Here is an 18,821-nt window from a genome sequence, read left to right as displayed (position 1 = left end):
GATGCAGACTAGATCGCAAAAGTACCTCAGGAGGATGTCAATTACTGGGAGGAAGACTCGTCAGCTGGTCTTCAAGAAAACAAAGTTGTGTTTCTCTGTCTACCGCAGAAGCTGAATATGTGGCCACAGCCAGCTGTTGTTCACAAGTTCTATGGATGAAGACACAACTTATGGACTATGGTTACAGAATGATGCGGATACCAATTTACTGTGACTCTGAAAGTGCTATAGCTATTTCACACAATCCAATTCATCACTCCAAGACAAACCATATTGAACTACGGTATCACTTCATCAAAGACCACATCCTGAAAGGTAACATTGAACTCATCTTTGTCCATACTCATGAAGAGATTGCTGATGTGTTCACAAAGGCACTTGACTCTAAAAAACTCAACAGTTTCTTACAAATGTTAGGAATGATGAATCCGGACCCACAATTCTTTTTGAATTGATAGGTACCGCAGACCATCCTTGGTCTCTGTTGCGGTCCTAACTGAAGTTACTTATGATAGATGGTTTTGGTATATCCTGTGTACCGCAGTCTATGTACCGCAACCATATATCATATTTATCCTTCACTGGTCTTATTGTTTGTTGTTACTAACTTCTTGTACAAGTGCTCTCCTCAGTTCTTCTACTGCAGACATCCATCCATCCATCCGCAATGACAAAGGATCCATCCGCAATGAAGTCTCAATCCGCAACCACCTTGATAGTTTCTCAACTGTTTCATTAACCTTTGAATCATGGTGTGCTATTTAATGATCCTTCATTAAATAAGAAAAACATTAAATAAAAACATTCCTTGAGAAACTGTCCCATCTCCTTTTTTAATAAACCTTGTGTCAGACCTATTTTAGGTATGATGACAAAAAGAACGTTTTTCCATAAACAAATCCTTTTAATTTGTCCCTTCCTCTTACCCAACACGTCCAATCCGTTACAACTTCCTTTTTGCACAACGGATTAAATCCTCCCTCACCACACGATCACCAGACGTGATGATGTACGTCTGACATTTCATTAATTGCAAACCCGTTTTGGTAAATCTTAAAAAAATAATTTAAACCTTTTCATAATCTGTGGCTAAGATTTCACCTCCCAAATCAAAAGAACCCCCAAACGTCCTTTTTACCTTATCCTTTTTCACTTAGGGTAAAAATAATTACTGTTCAAATCCATCCCTATAAAACCCTTTCTTCTTCCCCAAGAACAGTTTACGTTCTCTGAACTTTGAATCCTTTCTCCATTCTCGCACTCTGTTTCTGCACTTCTTCTCAAACTCTCACAATGGTGAAATCAGGCATCTCGAAGAAAATCTCCAAGGCTTCTGCCTCTGCAAACCCAACTGGGTCTGATTCTAAAACAAGAAATCAAATGCCTTCAATTGCTTCAAGCAATTTTAGGGTTGTGTTCGAAGATCATTCATCCTACAATGCTCCGATCAAGCTGATGATCAAGTTCTTAAACAATCACCCTCTATTTGGCCCCTTCGATGCATTCACAGACGTGGTTCCTCTCTCAACTTTATTCAAATGTGCCTCATCTGCTTATAGACCCCTCGAGAATCCTCAAGAAGTGCATCTGAACTTGGTGAACGATTCTTTGGTCATTCTGAACAAAGAAAAGTTTCTCAACGCCATTAAACTACTGATTCATCCTTCAACCAAGGTGTTCACTCCAAGTATGGCAGACATTCTCTCAGCTCTCTACCAAATGGGTTATCAGAAAAAGATCAAAGGAATTGGCGAATTCAAGAAGAATCAACTGCCTGCGGTGTGGCAATTTGTTTGTCACTTCGTCATCCGCAGTCTATCAGGCCGAACCGGAGGCGCTGACAATATGGGTCTTAAGCTCTTAGAACTAGTTTGGAGCATTTTCACTGGCCACGACGTTAACTACGGTCAGATCTTGTGGGATGACTTTCTGCAATACATTCCAAAGGAGAGCCAAGGGAAAACCCTAGCGAACTCACATTTGCAAGATTCTGGTCACTTTTCATCTTAGATCTCCATGCGGATGCAGGAATCAGCATGGGCAACGACACCGATCTCTTCATCACCAAAGACCTCAAAAGGTACAATCCCTCCAAAGATCAATCTAACTTCGGTCCTATAAGACGACTACCAGTCCACATTTTGACATCACTTGGACTTGAAACCCCTGATGTCACAGACCATATGGAGGCTACGGAAGGTATTAGCCCATACCTTTCTACCCCGCCTCTACAAGCCACATCCACACTCATCATCCCTGGAAGTACCGCAGTCCTTTCTTCCACTACTCTCTCCAATCTTTCTCAAAGAATAAAGAAATTAGCCTTAGCCCATCAAGGCCCCCGCAACGTCTCCAAGAAACAAAGAACCCCAAAGAAAGATGCTCCCAAACCAACCGAACCCTCAAAGAAACGCAAAATACCCAAACCGCACCCTCAAATGATAGTGATTCTGATGAGGATGCACAACCCATAGCTATCCTTCAGAAGAGGAAAACCAATCCCACTGGCCAAATGCATGACCGGACTGATACCTCAGCCTCTCAAAAGGCTCTGGTAGTCCTTGGGGTGGCCGCAGACCCATTCAACACCACACTCGAATACCACTCAGACTCAGAAAGTGAGTCTGTTTCACCGCATCATGGAGACTCACCCCCAGTTCAATCCCAAGAGGATGACACTGGTTCTCGCCCTAAGGTCTCCAGGGCTTCCCGACTTCATTTCTTTTCTCCTGAGGAGTTGAACTCCATCCTCTTGAATGTAACCCAAACACCTTCCCAACCGCAGGGCACTTCTTCCGCCCCTGCCAGAACTGAGCCGAGGCCAGACTTGACTACGGGTCAAGGAGACCGAGGAAGCTTAGGAAATCCTACTCTGCTTACATTTGTAACAGGTAGTTTAGGCACGGGGAGCACCAATGTGCAAGGATCCGTGAACCCGAAGGACACTTCGGTGCGATACCAAGGTTTTGACGGAGAATAATCAAATGACTCATGGTTACACTACACTCCGGTGTCTGAGTCTGATATCAAGAAGTATGCCGCTTTCCGTAGGGCATTTCAAGCAAGGAAGGATCAGCAAATCAAGCAACTGCAGCAAAAGGAACAGGAAATTCAATCTGTGGCTAAGTATTGGGCAGACGCAATCAATAATGCCAATACCGTAGCCACCATCCTGAAAGTACAAGATTGGATGTCTGAAATGGCTGAAACGATCTGCAAGGCTCAGTCCACTCATGACGGTGCAGGTGCCTCCAAAGTCCCTCCAACTCCAACTGTTCAAGAATCACAAGAAGAAGGAACCGCAATCAAAGTCAGCTCAGCTCCCACATTCGGCTTCGATGACTTCGATATGAATGAGGTAAATCAACCCCCTCCCTCTGATGACGATTTGATGATTTTTGATGAAGATGACGAATCGAGTGGTTCTCAACACTCAACTTCCAAGCCAAAAGCAAAGAAGAAGAAGAAGAAGAATGCGGTGACCAGAAAAGAATTTTTAAGCCTGCAAGCTAAGGTCGATCAGATTCTAGCTGCGGTCAAGCCAACTCAACCGCAACCAGAAGACATTCCTGGACCGCAGTCCTTGATCGAAAGGATAGAAATACTGGAAACCCGTGAAAGATTGGCTGCTGAGCGCATCTCCCTGAAGGTTGAAATGGGAATCAGATCCCTGGACACAAGTCGCCAAGCTGATCACAAGCAATTCATGGCTGCTGCGGAGCGCCTCATCTCTGAGGTGACCGCAATCAAGAAAGACTTACAAGCAGCCATTGCGGACCAGTCTAATCAATCTCAAAAGCTAATAGCTGAGACTCACACTGCATATGAGTCCACTATCTCAGTCCTTCAAGCTACGATCAACAGACTGCAACGATCTTTATCATCAAACTTCCATGGTCCCGAAATTCTTCAACTCACTAAGGAAATTCACAGGCTGCTCTTCAACACCGCCATCCCCAACAATCAACAACTGGCGGATGCTCTTAAAGTCCAGTTCCAGGAAGTATATGTCAAGGTCGATGGTCTCAGACAATGGCTTGAGGATGCTCCGGTGTTGCATTCCTCAAGAGGGGGAAGTGAGGAAGAAGACCATCACTCCAATCATTCCAACAACATCTCACACCATCAAAGTCCCCCCATCATTACTGAAAGAGTTCCTTCACCGCAACCATCTCATCAGACTCCACCGTAAAAGGAGATCACTCCTAAGCGACCAGAGACCCCTCCCCACTTTAAAAATCTTGCATCCCACATGTCCTCCGAACACTCAGATGACTCCCCTGCAACGCAACAAAAGAAAAAAGATTGGAAAGCAGCCAAGTTCGCGGAGCTCATCTGGAGAGAGAACGGATTCGACATCACTATGGATGAGTCCTTAGTGAATTCTTGGATCAACCCCCACCGCAGACTCCTAGATGATGACTACAAACCATATCTTACCTATGCTGAACCTCCCTCTGATGGTTATTGGGATGTTCCAATCTCTCCCAATGCCAAGTACTTTACTGTATTTAGCCTTTTGACCGCAACCTGCCCGACCACAAGAGACTACCTATGGAATTCGAAAGACTGAATCAGTTCTATGCCAAACATGCATCTTCCATAGAGAAAATCTGGTCTAACGATAGACCATCCGCAGTCAAAAACTACAAGCCCCGGAAGTTCATGAAGGCTGACTTCATCCAATACACTCTCACAAGAAGGGATCACGACTATGTCCGCACCCAAGCTGACTTCCCATGCATGAACCCTGAAGAAGTCTTTCTTATAGCAAAGGTGTTCCAGAACAAGTCGGAGAAGCATCCGAAGATGAAGATAGCACTTGAGAAGGCAAGTACGTTCTTGAAGGAAACTGTCTGCGACTTTACCAAAATTGATGCAGACATTCATCCTATCCTGGCCACAAAATTTGATTTTCCACCACTTGACCCCTCACCCATGATTACTGAAGGATTCCAAGAAAGATCCTTAGGTGCAACAAACCTCCCAGACCTCGGAGTCATCTTCAAACGGAAACTCAACGATACAAAATATTTCATTCTGTTGACTGCCATGAACCGCCTTACAAGGAAGCAGATTGAAGTTTGTAGAACCGCTGTTGAAAAGTCAAAACACACAACTGCCGAAGTCAAGTTCGAGATTTTGAGAAGGATCACCTGGTTAGAAAATATCAGGAAATTTTGGTGGATACTGATCAAGTTTCTAAAACTTGACAACTGAAGAGAAGTTAAAGAGGTCACTTAGGGGGAAATTGTTGAATAATGAAAAGTGACCCTCTTGAACTTCAGCTACCGTAGTCCACAAGGATCCGCAGTCAAGGTTTCATCAGCATCCTCACCCGAAGTCATCATCAACCGCAGTCATTCTTAGCTACTAGATTACTTTACTTTGTCTACTTTTATTGTAATACTCTCTATTGTCCAGTATGCCTTGCATGGCTACTCTTAGAGACGTGATCTAGTTTATTTCTTGAGACTCTATAAATAGAGCTCATTCTCACTTATTCAATACATCTCTGAAGCTATCTTTTCTATCTCTCTATCTGATTACGCATCTCTCCTTACTCTCAAACTTTACTAGAATATAACTTATTACAATCTCTCTTCGGAGCAAGTCTCTTGTGACTTAATCACTAAGTTTGATCTCACTTATTAACTTGGTTTGAATGCATTCCTCGTTATGAATCAACTTATGTGTATACTTGATATAACAATTGTTGTCATTTCCATTTCTTTACTTTTCCGCAACTAACTCTCTAACTATCTAACTCTAACTTATTAATATTATTGTTGAGCTTTTAGATCCTTCGAGATTAACTATTCCGCAACTATACTTGTTCTAATGTTTGTTCAAGTGTGTCTCAAAGTTTTTCTCTCAACATTTAAGCCTAGTACCTTAAAGAGTAAAGTGTTAGGAAGTATCTGCTAGAGTTCACTATGCAGCATTCAAGCCGGAAACTCCATCATAGGGAGTTTACGGCCGTAAACTAGAGTTTACGGCCGTAAACACCTCCTTGGCCGTGAACTCTTCCTTTCATATGAGTTATTACTTCATTATTCACCTTTCTCACACACTTCCACCTCAAGAACTCGATTTTTCTCTCAAGTATCATCAAGAACTTTCATCTTGATCTTCAATCTTGTAAGTAATCTTTCCATTTTCAAGTTGATATCCTTCTATATCTAGTGAAGATTCATTATTTCATTCATGAAATTACTTCTTTCGGTTAGATCTTCAAGTGTTCTTCATTTTCACCAAGAACACCAATAACACCTACTAGTTCTTGGACCGTGAACCCCCTCCCAAGCTTAAAAAACGTGAGTATATCTTCTATCTCCTAGTTAGGCTTGTTAAACTCTTGATTCCTAGCCTTGAATCATCATCTAATGCATGAACTCCAAGAGTTTACGGCCATGAGCATCTCCCTTGGCCGTAAACCCTTGTTTAGTGCATATTTGGCCTCAAACTCATGTTATACTCCAACACAAGATCATGGACACTTAGAGGATTCAAGATAGAGCCTTGGACCACACTTTTTTACAAGTTATTCAAGGAGTGTACGGACGTAAACTCGATGGTCGTACACACCTGGCCGTACACACACTTGACCGTACACTCTAGGGCCGCATACTCCCTTAGGCCGTAAACACAATGGCCGTAAACTCCATTGTGTGTCCGTAAACCCCTTAGATGCAATCCTTTGTGATTGTAACACTTCCATATAAGTGTTTCCTAGTTCCTAAGGTGAATATCTATCATGATTAGTTGCTTAAACACTAATTATATACATATATGTGTCATTATATGCTTATTAGGATCTGTTGTGCTCAAGGCTTCACTTGACACTTAGCATCCTACAAACCGATCTTACATTCGCATCACTCACTGCAGGTGAGTTCATACCCCTTAACTTACCTTTTAAATGATTTTAAAATGCTTTTATGGGGGGGGGGGAATGCAAGTAGAAACATTATAGTTATTATATCAATCACATGTGATTAATAACTATCAAACAGATAGATTTCTTATACTTCAAACTGTGTTTTCAAACAAATTGCTTCAAATCGTTTTAAAAACTCTTTTATATGTAAAACTCTTTATCAAACTCTTTTAGACTTATATTTTGTCAAAATCATGTCTATATAGATATAGTTATATAAGTAGGATTGAAAGGACTTAGGACTGATAACTCGCCTTATTTCCTGTTCCTTGTTTGGTTGTGGACTTAGGGTATCAGTTGTTTGTCCGAAGGTCGTTTGAATCTTAGTTATATATTGTGTGTATGTATATAGATATAAAAGTTCTTCATTCAGTTCAATACCTTTGAGTAGCAAAGGTGTACAAACATGTTCATTCATACAAACAACATTACTAGTAAACTATAATGGGTATAGTTTAGGAAGTCACTACTTACTATTACTAGAACAATGAAACATACAAGAGTCAGTTCATACATGAGTCAGTTCAAACATACTATAACGAGAGACAATACTCACTATAAAGAGAAACGGTACATACTATAACGAGAGACAATACTCACTATAAAGAGAAACAGTACATACTATAACGAGAAACAATACATACTACACACTATACACTAGAGAACATACTACACACTAGACAGAGAGAACAAACACTACACTAGAACATACTATACAAATACAAGAATACTATAACAATAATGTGAGATACTACTTCATGGCGCGACAATATACCGTTGTGTCACGTTTTGTACCCAGAGTCTCCTGGAGGGAGAGCGTGAATTTGTGTATAGATCTATACGGGACTGACCATCCTACACCTTGCTGCTAGCTACAGTGGGACCTGCAGGTCTACAGGTGACGAATGTCATATCATTTCGACGTCTCGAACGTCGTGTTATACTAGTCGATCAAGTATGGTTACAATCTTATCACATTTTACCTTAATTAAACAAACAAGTTTAAGGTAGTTAGTACATTGGTAGTTACATAGATAAAACTACAGTACATCTTTATTTTCCCATTTCATTCACATTGTGATCTTCTCACATAATCGGTAATGAAAACTATATTTTGGTAATGATAGTCATACTTTGGGAAAACACACACACTTTTACAAAAGAACAAACATAAAGAACAGTTGAGTCTTGGTAGAAGACTACTTTAGTAGAAAATATAGGATTTTCTAGGAAGTTTACAAACATTTACATCAAACACTTACAAACTTTTACATCAAACATTTACAAGCACTTTCTTCAAAATTATACAAACAATGACACTAAAATACTTATGAACCCACCAACTTTAATGATGATCTACGCTTTCAAAATAACTTGTATTCTCAGGTCGCCAGTAGACAGGTACCGATGACCAGGTTTTAAGAAGATGGTGCACATTCAAGACTCATCTCTTATTTTGATATATATTTTTGGTGTCTTATAAACTATACAGAACACACTTGTATTAAATTATACTATTAATGCAATGGATGATGTTGTTGCTTGTTTTACTATTATGCATTGTTGTAATACTGTACATGACGTCCTCTGCCCCCGAATGTTTCCGCCCTTCCGGTTTTGGGGTGTGACAAGTTAGAGCCTTTAAATATGGGGGATACCTTAAAAATCTTGGGCTTGGGCTGCAACAGCTGCCACGTTGTGGCCATCCTCTTCCCACGTTGTGGCAACCAGGCCAGACGCGATCTTCATTAAATGATATGGCCAGGTCGTGGTGACCTCTTCACCACGTCGTAGCATATGAGCTTCCCCCAAAACCTTATCATTAAACTCCTTGAGTCCTCTTTTGATCAATTCCGAGAAACAGGTGTTACACAGTGGCAGCTGGTCGTCAACAACAGCGGTGGCTCGCAGTGGCTGGTGGCGGTGGCTCGTCGGCTGGAAAATGAAAAAGAGATGGAGAGAGAGAGAAAGCAGGAGAGTGATCGAGAGAGACGTGTGAGGGAGAAAGACCAGTTGATGCTTGCTATAAAAGTTAATGCTTCCTATTTATAGCATTTCTTGAGTGACGTGTGCGGACAAGAACGTACCGTGTGGTGCGTTCTCGTGTCACGTGTCCCGAGCGCTACGATCCGACTTCTCAAGAGAATTTTCAAGTTTTTGGTTTATACTATTCGATCTTACCTTCCATAAAATATAAAAATATCCACCTAACGAGTCGCGCAACTAGGCAAACGAATCATATGAAAGTACGTTAACAGTAGATTCCTATTTGCTATTATTCGACTGTATTTGCGAAAGCGTTACTTTTCGTGAAACGAAAAAGTTAGCACTTAAATCAAATATTAGACATTTTCCTAATTCGTAAAAAGTTAATATGTTTTTGTGTTGAGCCGCTTAGCTAACTTAATGAATCATCTAAAGATTCGTTGACAGGAAAGCCGATATTACTGTACCTTGATATTATCTACAGTAGTGTCGAGGTTTTTTTTTGGGCATAACAAGTTAGTTTTAGACTCAAATACTATATTGAATGGTGATTAAGGGGAAATTATTTGAAATTCCAAATTCATTGTTTAACACACCTAATGAAACATTTGAAGTTTCGTTTTGACGATTACACGCTAAACTGTCAGTTTTCTTTGAATTGTCATAACTTTTACGTTCGAACTCCGTTTTTGATGTTCTTTATATCCACGGATTCATAATTACATGTACTTTCTGTTTAGTGTATCACGTATGCATAATGTTACTTAATACACATATCCATTTCAATCATATGTATCAAATCATTACTTATGTATAATGAAAAATGTTTTCTCGTCAACGATCTATACCCATCAAAGACTTGAATGATATCCCATATGCATTTCCAAGTGTAAAACTTTACTTGCATTATAATGAGTGGAATATGTTACATTAGGTCTATTACATTCATGTTCATAGCGATAGTCTTTGACGGAACTTGACCTATTTTCATAATTGTCACACATGACCACCACCGTCCAACCCATACCTTCTCTCTCTCTCTCTCTCTCTCTCTCTCTCTCTCTCTCTCTCTCTCCACCTCCTACTACCTTCATCGAAGAAACACCACCACATGCCTTCAACAGAATTCACCATTCCATCTCCACCAACCACCTTCACCATCTCCGCCCACTACCTCCAATAATCAATTCCAATTTAGTAGATTTAGACCAAGAACATCGATTCCATTTTTGTAGATCTATACCAAAAACATAAATTTGTTTTCATGTATCTGGATCCAGGCTTATTAAGATCACTGGAGAAGACGTTGGTGATGGTGGTGAACAGAAAGACGATTGTGTAGGGCAGGGGAACGGAACATCGGGGATTTTGTTCCCATCTCCATCACATTGGAGTAAATGTTGGGGTAAATTACTTAAATGTTCCCTGCAGTTTAGAGAAATAACCCCAAACTCCAAAAAAATGGAAAAGGAAAAAAAGAACAAAGAAAGGGTAAAAATGTCATTTTATAGAAATTTAATGGCATTTTTTGACGTCGTGGGTCGGAAAGACTGTTTATGTAATATCAACAAAACACAAGGACAAAGTTTGTCCATTTTCTTGAAGTTGGACTATATATGCCTATTATCCCAAACCACAAGGACCATTTTTGTAATTTACTCTTTTTTTTTCTTTATTATAGCATCATACTATACTTTGAAATATGTAGGTCGTTTCTGTATTTTTTTCTTCTTTCCTTTTTTGCAATAAAATAGTTGGTTAGGATGGCAAACAACTGAAGAAGAGACTTACAAATATTTTCATAAAACAATAGCACTACACCAATTTTTGAATTACCAGGAGGACTTGAACTCGTAGAGATTGAGATTTAGAAAATTCGATCTCACACACATGTCATCCAAATGCAATTCAAACTAGAATATATGCAATTATAAATCATCTGCAAATGAGAAGCTTTTTGTACAGCTACTATTGCTCCTCATGAAATCTGTCTGTTTTCATATTCTCCAAGGTCATTTCTCATAGCCAAAAATATACACATCAACTAACATATGATAACACATCAAAATTGTTATCAAGAAACGAAATCAATGTCCATAAAATTGACAATTCACATTAAAAGATACAACCAGCTGCACAAACTGTCTAGTCAAATGCAAAATCAGCTGCAGCAGATCCTCTAAAACACTTTTATGTGAAAATCTATACAACACAACTCATTTAAAATCAAAATTTATAACTTATGTTTGAACATGATTTTATATCCCGCTGCATTGCAATAACTCAGCAGCATCCATTCTTGACTTTTGGTAATTAGGATTGCATGATATATATTGCCTCTAAAATAACAATTTTTTAAAATATTCTTGCAAGACGATCATACCAAGTTAAAATAAGCCACAATAAATATTTCATTGTTTGTATTGAATGAATATGGAGTAGCATTATTTAACACTACACAACTAGTAGCTTATAAAATTGAAATCATAAGATATAGAAAAACATCTTGGAAAATAATAAAAGTGTCAGACACAAGGAAATGGCCAAAGCCTAGTGAAATAACAATAATAAGTAATAGAATAAGGTTAAATATTCAAGCATCATACCTTTGCATACAAAATAAAGGTTACAAATAACTTGAATCCTACCTAGGGGTGCATGATAGTTATAACTACAACTATGCAAGAGCACCAACAAGAAATACAGCCAACATACGAACATAAGGAGGTTTTTAGTTAATTAATATCCATGAAGACGTAAATTCAGAGCTTGTGAAAACAATTAAAATACAATAATACAATGTTTTCATGAATGAAAATCTCAAAGTCGCAGAAGAAGCTTGAGAGTAGACTCGGGTTGGATATTATAATAAGCCAGATTCCAATAACCTTGTAGCTCTTTCCCATCAAATATAAGTTCCTGCTGAAGAGGAGGAATTCCCTGTTTCTCCTCAATCTTTACCTTCACGTCATTAATGGTGTCTGAGCTTTTCACCTCCAGGGTGATCGTCTTCCATGTCAAAACCTTAACATAAATCCTCATATCACCTCCCAACCTCATAACCAGATCCAAGGTAGATCCTTGTTGGATCTTATAATCCATTAAAGTCGCATCATCCTTGAGGTACTTTCCAGCAATTATCAAGCGCTGACGATGTCGTGAAATCCCTTCTATTTCCTGAATCTTTGACTTCACAATATCAATGGTGTCTGACCTCTCCACCTCCAACGTGATTGTCTTACCTGTAAATGTCGTGATAAAAATCCGAATAGTATCTCCTCCCGCCTTCATAACCAGTTCCAATGTAGATTCGTTTTTGATGTTATGATCCTTCAAAGTTTTACCATCCTCGAGGATCTTTCCATCAATGATTAAAAGCTGTTGATGCTGTGGAATCCCTTCTATCTTCTGAATCGATGCCTTTACATCACCAATGGTCTCTGAGCTTTTCACATCCAGCTTGATCTCCCCTGTTAAAGTCTTAACAAAAATATAACCTCTCATCCTCGGATGCAAGTGCAATGTAGAATCTTTTTTGATGTTATAATCCTTCAAAGTTTTACCATCGTCTAGATATCTTCCATCAAAGATCAAATGTATTCGATCAGGTGGTAACCCCTCTACTTGATAAATGTGTTCCTTCACATCGCCAATTGTTTCCGACATGTACACCATCAGTGTGATTGTCTTCCCTGTCAATGGCTTAACAAAAATCTAGATGTCAGTTCCTGATAGAAACCTTATTAGAACCATGTGCAATGTAGATTCGTTTTGGATGTTATGATCACTCAAAGTTCTACCATCCTCTAGATTCTTTCCAGCAATGATCAAACGATATTGAGATATTGGAGTCTTATCTGTGTCTCGAATCCTTTTCTTCAACTTAGTAATGGTCTCCGAGCTCTCCACCACCAGCGAGATTGTATCCCCTGCCAATGTCTTAACGAAAATCCGCATATTTCCTCCCAACGACAGACTCAGGTGCAATGTAGATTCTTTTTGGATGTTATAATCCGCCAAAGTTCTTGGACCCTCGAGGGTCTTCTCAGCAATGGTCAAAAGCTGATGTTGCGGTTGAATCCACTCTATTTCCTCAATCTTCGACTTCATTTTACCAATGGTGAACGAGCTTTCAACTTCCAAAGTGATGGTCTTCCCAATTGGAGTTCTGACAAAGATCTGCATACCGCCACGAAGACGGAGGACGAGATGAAAGGTGGAATCCTTCTGAACATTGTAGTCCGCGAGGGTTCTGCCATCTTCCAACTGCTTGCCGGAGAAAATGAGCCTCTGCTGATCAGGAGGAATACCTTCCTTGTCGTGTATCTTGGCTTTGACGTTGTCGAGGGTATCCGAACTCTCGACCTCCAAGGTAATGGTCTTGCCGGTGAGGGTTTTGACAAAGATCTGCATGCCGCTGCGAAGGTTGAGGCTGAATAATGAGGGTTTTGATCGATGGGCTTGGGTTTGAATGTAAGGACCGGAAAATGGGGCAGAAAAAAAAAACGTTAAATGATATTTTAGAATCAAATTATGTTCGTTTCATTTTTCAACAATGGATTAATTGTATTTGTAGTATATATTTTAATAATAACCTAATGACAAAACATCACAATTGGTTTATATGGTTTCTAAAAAGCGACAAGCTGATGAAAGTGTTAAAAAGTTGATCTCATCTTATTTTTATTTTGCATTTTTAATTGTTATTAACATATAATTTAGGTTTTTGTTTATTGTTATTTAATTTAATACTAGGTGTAAAACTCATGTTTTATATGGATTCATTTGAAAAAAATTAAATATGAAAGTCTAAACATATAAGAAGTTTGAATTTATAAAAAAAATTAGAAAAATATTGAATTATTAAAATTAAATTGTTTTTTATCTTTTAACTTTAAACAAATAATTTAGATAAATAAACAAGGTGTCTAACTATGAGTTTCTAACCAGGAGGTCTTTGGTTCAATCCCATGCAAATACTAACATGACCGTTCAAAAAAACAGATAAATAAACAAAAGAAAATAATAGGGTTTTAATTCAGAAATTGTGAAATTAGAATAAAAGTCAATTAATGAAATTGATATGTATTTACTATTACATTTATTGCAATTAATATATTTAATTAATTATTATATGAAATTTAATAAAAATGAAAACAACCATAAAATGTCACGTAGAAAAATTTTAATTGAAAATAACAATAAAATGACACGTGGCGAAATCAATAAGAGTGTGACATGTGGTAAAAATATTTTTCTTTATTAGAATAGAAGATTTATTAGTTTTGATATCATATTCAACTTAATCTACCTTTATTAATAAAAGAATAGTTCTAGCATCCACGTGTCATCTCAGTATTCCTCCACGTCAGATTTTGCTACTTGTCTTATGTGATGCATTTGTTTTGATTTTGAAAACTAATTACCAAAATTACCGATTTCAATATACTTAAATAAATTGAATACATTTAATGCATTCTATACCTAAAATTCTGCACCTTCTAAACGAAACTAGATTATGACCCGCATTAAACGCGGGGAACACATAAATAAAATACAAATTTATATAGATATTACAGAATAATTATAAAAAAGCAGGGTTGTTAGTATCATTGAAATGTGTAGACATTACACTAAAATCGGTAAATATATATAGTCGTTGAAGGACATCTTTATAAACAACATTTTTTGTTTTATTAGTTCAATGACCTTGCTCGTCACATATAAGTACCTTCAAATATTTTTTACTTGTGACACGGAAAACAACTATATATAGCCAACCATGCGTGAAAATGGGTCTACACAAGTATAATCCAACATTTGACAATGTACTTTCAAAATACATTGTCATTTTATGGCTATATTGCGAAATAGAACGGTTTATTTCAAAAAAATAGCAACTTATTTATGTTCCTTCAAAATGAACCACATAAAACCCCCCACAATATTAAATATAAAGAAACTCTAACCAATAAATTTGCAACGAAGCTAATCATCTACCTCCACTTCGTCTCTCATATCAGGTCTTTTTTTCCTTAATCTGAGTTGTTGTCACTATCATCGACAATGTTAAGATTCATTGATGGCTTCTTCTTGATTTTAGGGATAATATGACAAAAATCATTTATCAGGTGCATCATTTATGTTTATATCTTCGTTTTTTTGTTGATTTTGATATGCCTTCTTCGGTTTACCACCATCTTTTTTTTCAGGCTCCCTTTTTTATGAAATAACATTTTTTTTGTGAAATTCGTTCTACAGTTTTGAGTATGTGTAGGTACGTTGATTTTTTGAAGTAAATAAAGTAGGGTTTTTGTTCGATGTTGGTTCCTAGGTTTGGTTCTTATTTTTTGTGATTTCTCATAATCCATTGCTTTTTATTTTCCATCTGTATCTACAATCTTTATGTATAGAACACTTTATCCATATAGTCATTCACTACATAATTTAATGAAGGAAAAAAGAAACACCCCCTTAGTTTTATTTACTTTGCAGATTATCGAGCCTCCATGCAAAGCTTACAACATAATGAAAAAAACGAAAAACCATTATGAGGTAAATGCCAATTACGATTCTACCCATTTTCCTCTTGTAACAATTATCTCACTTCAAAACATCGGTTTTTGTGTTTCAGCATATTATTGATAGCATTAAAGATCCAAGCATTGCTGCATTTTGGTTAATCACAATGCCTCAAATTATGGGAGGATTTGAATATGATGATGAGGTCAAACATAAAATATGGTGGTAATACAAGGTTCTTCTTCTTCTTATTTATTTATTTACTTATTTTTTAATTCAACTTTATTACGAAATTAAATAGCTTCTTTTGTTGATATTAGTGTTTCTTATTTAGAAAAATATGTGATATGATCAACTTCTTGATGCCGTAACAATGAGAAAACTTGGATGAGCAAGAAGTGAGATAAATTTATAATTTATTAACTTCAATGAAAAATTAATTAATTACAGTTTTGTTATTGAATTTCAAATATAACAGGGATTATATCAATGGATACTGAACGTGCAAGAAATGATCCAGTGGTAGTAAAGAACATTCCTTAATACAAAGCAAAGAGCAAATTAGAGGCAGAAAGTGATGAAGTTCAATCCACCACCATGACCTCAAAACTAGGGGGGATCAGTATAAACAAAATTTTTTAGTAAATTACATATATTGGTCCATGTGTTTAGTTGATTTTTTCGGTTTTGGTCCCTGAAAGAATCAGGTTGCAGTTTTTTTGGACTTGTTTCATAAAACTTTTATGATGCCTAAGTTAACAGCCTAGCTGTTAGTTTTTTTTAAAATGACCATTTTGCCTTGGACCAAAACTAAAAAAAGTATAGCAGAACAACAAAATTTATGTTTTTCTTTTTTTCTTTTTTTTTTCTTAAGTTTAGAGTAGATTACATTTTTGGTCCTTGAGTATACCTGATTTTTTTCAGAAGGTTCTGAGGGGCATTTTTTGGTATTTTAGGGTCAAATGCTGACTCTAGTTGAGTACACACTTCTATTATACCATACATTCTTACCTGCCAATGTATGGTACCGATTCTTTTTTAACAAAGAATACGGTAGCCTATTTTCATCTTTGACAACATGCTTATATTTAACTTTAAAGCTCACATCAGTTGTTGAGAAGGTATATTTATTATTCTTATTCTGTTACTACCGGAGACATAAGAAAACTTTCTAATGAGGGCGTTCATGTCTTTTGTACAACCCATCTGTTATATTATGGCATGTCCTCTCTCGTCTTGTCTATTGATTTTTTACAAAGGTATAAACAGATGTAACATCATAATTTCATTATATATAACATTCAAGTTTAACATTGAGTTTACTGTTTTCGGAAATAGGATCATAGTTACAGATTAAAAAGATGGAACCAAGAACCAAACACAACATCAAAAAAAAAAATCAAAAACAACATTATACATCCAAATTATAAGTATTCAACAAAGAACCATACGAATGAATAAAAACATATAAATTTGAAAACAGTATCAAACCTATAAATTAAAAGGATTTAACGAAGAAGTACATACACTTATTCTACTAATCAGGCTGATGGGAAGGTTGAAGTTTTTTTGCTTTTGTTTTCTGCGGAGGAATTATGACAGAATGTTTGTGTAAATCGATTATTAAAAAGGTTTGAAATATATATACAATTCAGTATGATGAAAATTAGCAGGTAATCAATTGGAATCCCATTTAAACTTAAAATAGAGGATATCATGCTTGAAAGTGTATTGGTTCATAATAATATCCGAAACTTTTGAAATTTGAAATTAATAGTTTCCGAGATTTCAACATATAATATATATGGAAAGCAATTTTGAATGGAATATAGCCTAAATTTAAGGTTTACATTAATAAGGAACCAATTTTGTAGTTGTAAGTTTGGAAAGAATTCAAGTATCATTTTCATTCAATTCCTACATTTAATTTCCTAATATAACGAATGAAAATTAATATTGGTAACGAAATATGATTTTGGAAACTTTAAAAATCATCGCGTAAGGCTTCAAAACAAACGGGTTGACTTCTAGTTTGATCAAGGTGACGTAAGCAAATTGATCTAATGGTGTAAAACCTATAAAGAAAACACAATCAACGGCCTAGATTGTTTTAGATAATGTCATAAGGTTTCTCTTTTAATAATATTTAGAGATTAACACCTATATTCCATAGAATCTAGAATTCATATTAAGTCCTACATAACATCATTTATAATTACGGTAATTTGGTAACATACAAACCTTTAAATAAGGTATTTCAAAAATAAACCACGCATTCAACCTAAACATCTGGTATCACAACCTTATTTAACGTGATAATTCGAATATCTCCCAATATTTAAAACATTTTTAACGATTTGCATTTGATTATTCTACGGATATATACATGCATACGCTATGATAAGAAATCCTTAACACTTTCGTCATTCCTCTTATTCTTCTTTCTTTTTCCAGTTTCTATTTCATCTGCTAAAAAACAAGTTCAAGATATGCTAAAAAACAAGTTCAAGATATCAGGTATTTCATTTGTTTCTTCCTGTTTCTTTCTTCCATCATGTTTCTACTTTTTTTTTCTATTCCATCCATTTCTATCATCTATGTATTTCTGCTACCTGCTTCTATCCCTTTCATGTTCAAAATCTAAAAAAAACATTTATATATATATATATATATATATATATATATATATATATATATATATATATATATATATATATGTATATATATCTTTATACCTTAATAAGCATTTACCCCAAAATGCTGAATTTTAAGAGGTATAACTCTTTATGCGATTTGTACAATAACTTTATGCATCGAATGGTCAACAAATAGATAAGTCAAGGCTAAGGATAAGGATAATGATGGGTCATTCAATGAAGACTAATTCAAATGACCATCTCCTAATTTTTTACTTAAAATATGAGAGAATCGTTCAAAGATGAACCAATATTCTGTAATGTTCGGCGCCAACTGAATCGGTGGAGAGGAGGGAATACACGTTATATAACATTAGCCCAGACCGATCTTCATTTTCATATTAATTGAGATACGATTGATATGCAGGAAACATACGTCGGCCACTGTTTACCCTGGTCTGCCTTCTCCACCAGTAAATCTTGATATATCACAACCGTCCTAAACTCATCTACTTTATCTTCCACGACCACTGAAGCCATCAGTTCTAGGTAAGACCACTCTAAAAATTGTGGTGGTGTTTTTAATGGCAGGAATATCATCAATCGCTCTTTGGTTCCGTATAATCCACTTCCACCATCATAAACTCCACAATCGTAGAAACCCGTTTGATCCCCCAAAATACATGTTGAACAAACCTCTTGACGATGCTCTTCAAATGACAGTAAGATTTTTTATG

At 36.6% G+C, this 18,821-nt stretch overlaps 1 pseudogene; it reads right to left on the bottom strand.

Moving 5' to 3' along the window:
* LOC145111675 (uncharacterized) overlaps positions 1-13,349 on the bottom strand; it is a 152,032-nt pseudogene extending 138,683 nt beyond the window's left edge.
* Positions 13,350-18,821: the final 5,472 nt, after the last annotated feature.

This window comes from Lactuca virosa, chromosome 5, assembly GCF_052849685.1.
Source record: "Lactuca virosa cultivar CGN04683 chromosome 5, Lactuca_virosa_CGN04683_v6, whole genome shotgun sequence".
NCBI classification, from domain to species: Eukaryota; Viridiplantae; Streptophyta; class Magnoliopsida; order Asterales; family Asteraceae; genus Lactuca; species Lactuca virosa.
Note: the sequence above shows the minus strand (reverse complement) of the source record. Positions and strands in the feature narration are given on the sequence as shown.